Source organism: Palaemon carinicauda, chromosome 8, assembly GCF_036898095.1.
Source record: "Palaemon carinicauda isolate YSFRI2023 chromosome 8, ASM3689809v2, whole genome shotgun sequence".
NCBI lineage: Eukaryota > Metazoa > Arthropoda > Malacostraca > Decapoda > Palaemonidae > Palaemon > Palaemon carinicauda.
This window is the reverse complement of record NC_090732.1, coordinates 176,304,471-176,311,970: the sequence shown is the minus strand read 5'-3', so window position 1 is coordinate 176,311,970 and position 7,500 is coordinate 176,304,471. Positions and strand designations below refer to the sequence as shown.

The following is a 7,500-nucleotide window of genomic DNA, read 5'->3' as shown; positions in this document are numbered from 1 at the left end:
GCGTTCGTTTTTATTGTATTCGGGATTTATTTACCGACATTTTAGTGCGTTCGTTTTTATTGTATTCGGGATTTATTTACCCGACATTTTAGTGCGTTCGTTTTTATTGTATTCGGGATTTATTTACCCGACATTTTAGTGCGTTCGTTTTTATTGTATTAGGGATTTATTTACCCGACATTTTAGTGCGTTCGTTTTTATTGTATTCGGGATTTATTTACCCGACATTTTAGTGCGTTCGTTTTTATTGTATTCGGGATTTATTTACCCGACATTTTAGTGCGTTCGTTTTTATTGTACAGTATTCGGGATTTATTTACCCGACATTTTAGTGCGTTCGTTTTTATTGTACAGTATTCGGGATTTATTTACCCGACATTTTAGTGCGTTCGTTTTTATTGTATTCGGGATTTAATTACAGACATTTTAGTGCGTTCGTTTTTATTGTATTCGGGATTTATTTACCCGACATTTTAGTGCGTTCGTTTTTATTGTATTAGGGATTTATTTACCCGACATTTTAGTGCGTTCGATTTTATTGTACAGTATTCGGGATTTATTTACCCGACATTTTAGTGCGTTCGTTTTTATTGTATTCGGGATTTATTTACCCGACATTTTAGTGCGTTCGTTTTTATTGTACAGTATTCGGGATTTATTTACCCGACATTTTAGTGCGTTCGTTTTTATTGTACAGTATTCGGGATTTATTTACCCGACATTTTAGTGCGTTCGTTTTTATTGTACAGTATTCGGGATCTATTTACCCGACATTTTAGTGCGTTCATTTTTATTGTATTCGGGATTTATTTACCGACATTTTAGTGCGTTCGTTTTTATTGTATTCGGGATTTATTTACCCGAAATTTTAGTGCGTTCGTTTTTATTGTATTCGGGATTTATTTACCCGACATTTTAGTGCGTTCGTTTTTATTGTATTCGGGATTTATTTACCCGACATTTTAGTGCGTTCGTTTTTATTGTATTCGGGATTTATTTACCCGACATTTTAGTGCGTTCGTTTTTATTGTATTCGGGATTTATTTACCCGACATTTTAGTGCGTTCGTTTTTATTGTATTCGGGATTTATTTACCGACATTTTAGTGCGTTCGTTTTTATTGTATTCGGGATTTATTTACCCGACATTTCAGTGCGTTCGTTTTTATTGTATTCGGGATTTATTTACCCGACATTTTAGTGCGTTCGTTTTTATTGTATTTGGGATTTATTTACCCGACATTTTAGTGCGTTCGTTTTTATTGTATTCGGGATTTATTTACCCGACATTTAAGTGCGTTCGTTTTTATTGTATTCGGGATTTATTTACCCGACATTTTAGTGCGTTCGTTTTTATTGTATTCGAGATTTATTTACCCGACATTATAGTGCGTTTGTATGCGGGATTTATTTACCTGACATTTTAGTGCGTTTGTATTCGGGATTTATTTACCCGACATTTTAGTGCGTTTGTATTCGGGATTTATTTACCCGACATTTTAGTGCGTTTGTATTCGGATTTATTTACCCGACATTTTAGTGCGTTTGTATTCGGGATTTATCTACCTAACATTTTAGTGCGTTTGTATTCGGGATTTATTTACCCGACATTTTTGTGCGTTTGTATTCGGGATTTATCTACCCGACATTTTTGTGCGTTTGTATTCGGGATTTATCTACCCGACATTTTTGTGCGTTTGTATTCGGGATTTATCTACCCGACATTTTTGTGCGTCTGTATTCGGGATTTATTTACCCGACATTTTTGTGCATCTGTATTCGGGATTGATTTATCCGACATTTTAGTGCGTTTGTATTCGGGATTTATTTACCCGACATTTTAGTGCGTTTGTATTCGGGATTTATTTACCCAACATTTTTGTGCGTTTGTATTTGGGATTATTTACCCGACATTTTTGTGCGTCTGTATTCGGGATTGATTTATCCGACATTTTAGTGCGTTTGTATTCAGGATTTATTTACCAGACATTTTAATGCGTTTGTATTCGGGATTTATTTACCTGACATTTTTGTGCGTTTGTATTCGGGATTTATTTACCCGACATTTTTGTGCGTTCGTTTTTATTGTATTCGGGATTTATTTACCCGACATTTTTTGCGTTCGTTTTTATTGTATTCGGGATTTATTTACCCGACATTTTTGCGCGTTCGTTTTTATTGTATTCGGGATTTATTTACCCGACATTTTTGTGCGTTCGTTTTTATTGTATTCGGGATTTATTTACCCGACATTTTTGTGCATTCGTTTTCATTGTATTCGGGATCCATTTACCCGACATTTTTGTGCGTTCGTTTTTACTGTATTCGGGATTCATTTACCCGACATTTATGTGCATTCGTTTTTATTATATTCGGGATTTATTTACCCGTCATTTTTGTGCGTTAGTTTTCATTGTATTCGGGATTTATTTACTCGACATTTTAGTGCGTTTGTATTCGGGATTTATTTACCCGACATTTTAGTGCGTTTGTATTCGGGATTTATTTACCCGAAATTTTAGTGCGTTTGTATTCGGGATTTATCTACCCGACATTTTAATGCGTTTGAATTCGGGATTTATTTACCCGACATTTTTGTGCGTTTGTATTCGGGATTTATCTACCCGACATTTTTGTGCGTTTGTATTCGGGATTTATCTACCCGACATTTTTGTGCGTCTGTATTCGGGATTATTTACCCAACATTTTTGTGCGTCTGTATTCGGGATTTATTTACCCGACATTTTTGTGCGTTTGTATTCGGGATTTATTTACCCGACATTTTAGTGCGTTTGTTTTCGGGATTTATTTACCCGACATTTTTGTGCGTTTGTATTCGGGATTTATTTACCCGACATTTTTGTGTGTTCGTTTTTATTGTATTCGGTATTTACCAGACATTTTTGTGCGTTCGTTTTTATTGTATTCGGGATTTATTTACCCGACATTTTTGTACCTTCATTTTTATTGTATTCCGGTTTATTTACCCAACATTTTGTGCGTTCGTTTTTAGTGTATTCGGGATTTATTTACCCGACATTTTAGTGCGTTCGTTTTTATTGTATTCGGGATTTATTCACCCGACATTTTAGTGCGTTCATTTTTATTGTATTCGGGATTTATTTACCCGACATTTTTGTGCGTTAGTTTTTATTGTGTTCGGGATTTATTTACCCGACATTTTAGTGCGTTCATATTTATTGTATTCGGGATTTAGTTACCCGACATTTTTGTGCGTTCATTTTTATTGTATTCGGGATTTATTTACCCGACATTTTTGTGCGTTCGTTTTTATTGTATTCGGGATTTATTTACCCGACATTTTTGTGCGTTCGTTTTTATTGTATTCGGGATTTATTTACCCGACATTTTTGTGCGTTCGTTTTTATTGTATTCGGGATTTATTTACCCGACATTTTTGTGCGTTAGTTTTCATTGTCTTCGGGATTTATTTACCCGACATTTTTGTGCATTCGTTTTCATTGTATTCGGGATTTATTTACCCGACATTTTTGTGCGTTCGTTTTTATTGTATTAGGGATTAATTACACAACAAAAAATATTTTCTAAAGGTTTGAACTTTTGAAGTTCTACCGAGTGCGGCTGTCAAATGTCTTAGAAAACTAATCACTCCTGCTGCGTGTGATGTCTCTTCTGCTGCGTGTGCTGTCTCTTCTGCTGCGTGTGCTGTCTCTTCTGCTGCGTGTGCTGTCTCTTCTGCTGCCCATGACATCTCTTCTGCTGCCCATGACGTCTCTTCTGCTGCCCGTGATGTCTCTCCTGCTGCAAGTTTTTAATCTTTCACTTTTTTTTTTTATTTAACATTAGTTTTTTATCGGAACAAAAGACTAGTAATTTATGGTCATTCTATGTTCTTAGACAGTTTGTTATGTAGGCAGGCAAACTTTCATTGATTGATAATAGAACTTTATTCAGCAGTCTTCAATATTGGCAAAGTTTTTTCAACTTTATATAGTATTTTGATTTCAGTCTTTAATTAATGAAAAGAAAACCAGTGACTGTACTGTCCAGAGTAGCCCTTCATGGAAGAAAAGTTAAATATATTGACAGAGTAGCCTAGTCCTCTGAGGAAGAAAATAGACATAAGGACTCAAAGTAGACGGTGATATATGTAAAGAAAGTATTGATAGTGATAGTCAAAAAGTAGTCCTCTATATAGAAAGGAAGCAACAGTCAAAGCAACGAATTAGATATACTGAGTTAGGTATCATTGCTAGATTATGAAGGTATGCTAATGATCAATTGCAGGAGACTTTAACCAAATCCTTTACTAACATTCTCTAAGAGTCTATATCACTTATTACTTTACTTCCCACTTTTTATCTCCAAGGTCCGGGTCAGTTAGGCTTAAAGGAAAGACTTGCAAAAGTATGCCGATTCCTAGCTGACCTCTGTGACCTAATGTGCTGATTCCTGGCTGAGCCTGTCTGGGCTCAGTGAGGTGTAAAGGCACATCATAGCGCTTATGCGCGATTCACGCTGATTCCTGGCTTACTTCTGTGACTCTGTCACGGGTTGGTTACAGTGTTAAAGGCGTGATGGTGTCCGGGTCAGTTAGGCTGAAAGGAAAGACTTGCAAAAGTATGCCGATTCCTAGCTGACCTGTGACCTAATGTGCTGATTCCTGGCTGAGCCTGTCTGGGCTCAGTGAGGTGTAAAGGCACATCATAGCGCTTATGCGCGATTCACGCTGATTCCTGGCTTACTTCTGTGACTCTGTCACGGGTTGGTTACAGTGTTAAAGGCGTGATGGTGTCCGGGTCAGTTAGGCTGAAAGGAAAGACTTGCAAAAGTATGCCGATTCCTAGCTGACCTGTGACCTAATGTGCTGATTCCTGGCTGAGCCTGTCTGGGCTCAGTGAGGTGTAAAGGCACATCATAGCGCTTATGCGCGGATCACGCTGATTCCTGGCTTACTTCTGTGACTCTGTCACGGGTTGGTTACAGTGTTAAAGGCGTATTGGAACATCCGGTTTCTGGCGAAAGTCATTTCGCCAGAAACCGGCTAGTAAACGGTTCCGTTATCTTATAGCGAGGGACTTAGAACCCCCTCAACATAAGGTTTCGGTTGTCGGGGTAGTCTCAATCTTGGGGTGATCACAAACCTCTTGATTGTTACTACTTTGATCCGCTCTGGTTTGGGGTTCCAGAGACGCTCAAGTGTTGGTGACATGTGCTCCCAACATGTGCTCGCAACACATGGAGGTGGGTGCATGGTACTGATCTTGTTGTGGACGTCCCCCCTGTCTCAAAGGTCATGACCTCATCGTGGTGAGACAGTGGCAACATGCTTCATACATGGTGTGCTTCAATACACTACAAAATTTTATAAGCATGGCTAACTATGACCATAACACCATTGGTTTAAAGTCTCCTGCTTGTACTGAAAGGGAAAAGCACCTTTAGAACTTAATGATAATATTTCCTGCGGTTGAAATAGTTTCAACATATTACATTAGTATCAATGGCTCTAAAAATGCAAAGGGGGATAATACAGGAATAGTGATACAGTAGATTAAGTGGTACTTTTTTTGTTGGTTATCTTTAGATGAAATACATTTTGCAATCTTAAGTCAAATGACTTTATAGAACTTTGGACTTGATGGTATTTAGGTAGGTCTTAATGTGTCAGGTATTTTGGGGGTAAAAAACTTGATTGCATAGAAGTATATCTTGAGGTACAAATTGCTGTATAGTGGTCAGGTTCATAGCACATTTCTGTAAGGTAATTCTGAAAGCCTGGTTAAGGCAAGTTGTGAAATATCAAAGTTTTTATATAATTATCGAATGTGTAGTAGGTTTTAGGCGCGTATAAAAAAGTAGGTTTGTTGTAAAGTGTTTGTGAATGTCTTCTGCCCCCTATGTTTTTATAAAATAGTTTATTATTTTTCAGGTTTTTGTAAGTTTGTACCTATATAATAATTTAATTATGATCATTATTCTATTTTTAAATGCTAAATAATCTATAAACTTCATACTATCTACCATAATATTTCTATGCAAATCCTCTAACAATTATATAAGTAAATACTTCGCTGATATTGACATATCTTTCTCCCTTTCAGGTAACAGGTCTGGCCTCACAAGGTAGTGTGGTTGGCAGCCATTTTGACCTTTTAACACATTTTTATTGCAAGGTAATACGATATTCTGTAAAAATTTCAACAACTATTATTTACCTACCGAAAATAAATGTTGAAAAGAGTATTGATATTTTTTTGGCCCAAAAAAACATTTAGTTTTTTTCTCATTTTAGGAAGAGATACCTTGTTGATCCTCCAACTCCCCCCCCCCCACCCCCTTCCACCCTGGATCTTACCAAAGAGTGCTCAATTATCGTAGAATAAGTGCTTAAAATAGTTTGTTTATTTTCTTATTTAGATTTTAGGTGAATATTTTTGTGGTAATTTTTTATACTTTTTTTTTAATTTATTTGTAAAAAATGTTTATTTTGTACATAGCTTTTATCTATTCTTTTTTTATATTAGAACATTCTTTGAATCTTTTTTTTTTATTTAAGAAGGTATTGAATTGGCTTACAAATTAATTTTTAATGAATTTGTTTGGACCGGGTTAAAATCGACCCATCAAAACCTATCTAAGGTGGTGAAATAACATTACCTATCCAGGGTTATTAAATTGTTATTTCTAATTATTATAAGATTGTTTAATTGATTTGTATAATTAATTCTAATATGAAATACTTCTTGTTGTACTGTAAGGAAACCTTAATTTTAGGAAATACAATATTCAAGTTTTAGTGATAAAATTCATATCCATTTAAGCACTTTTTGAAAAGGATGTTTATAGCACAACATTTTATTTTTGTTCTGATTTCAGTGATACCTGATTACTTAAAAGACATAGCAGCTCTTCGAATAAAAGGTATGTCAAAAAAATACTACAGTATATTATGTTAATATTAATTTACTACTTGCCATGACATCACCAATCTTCCACCAGTAACCCACAAGATCCATGCCTGCCTTCTCCCTCTGCTAGCTCGGCTGTGAAGGCTGTTGCTAGGTATCGTAAAAGGCTCCAGAGTGCGGCTGTTCAATGTTAGAAAACTAGTCACTCCTGCTGCGTGTGCTGTCTCTTCTGCTGCTTGTGATGTCTTTGCTGCTGTCCGCGCTGTCTCTGCTGCTGCCCGGGATGTGTCTCCTGCTGCAAGTTTTTAATTTTTCACTTTTTTTTTTTAAAATTTAGCATTTTTTTTCAAGTGTTCTCGCTGGATTATCAGAACATAAGACTAGTAATTTATGGTCATTCTATGATTCTATCTTCCTAGACAGTTTGTGATGTAGGCAGGCAAACTTTCATTGATTAATAATAGAACTTTATTCAGCAGTCTTCAATATTGGCAAAGTTTTTTCAACTTTATAGGGTATTTTGATTTCAGTCTTTAATTAATGAAAAGAAAACAGGTGACTGTACTGCCCAGAGTAGCCCTTCATGGAAGAAAAGTTAAATATATTAT

The 7,500-nt window shown here is 36.0% G+C and overlaps 1 protein-coding gene and 1 long non-coding RNA gene across 2 annotated transcripts in view; both read left to right on the top strand.

Moving 5' to 3' along the window:
* LOC137645110 (uncharacterized) overlaps positions 1-7,190 on the top strand; it is a 10,396-nt gene extending 3,206 nt beyond the window's left edge. Inside the window, exons 2-3 of the long non-coding RNA XR_011045291.1 lie at positions 6,861-6,905; positions 7,023-7,190. This is a non-coding gene — a long non-coding RNA (uncharacterized lncRNA). The remainder of the gene's footprint in view (positions 1-6,860; positions 6,906-7,022) is intronic.
* LOC137645587 (Parkinson disease protein 7 homolog) overlaps positions 1-7,500 on the top strand; it is a 420,232-nt gene that overhangs the window by 215,971 nt on the left and 196,761 nt on the right. The window lies entirely within an intron of this gene.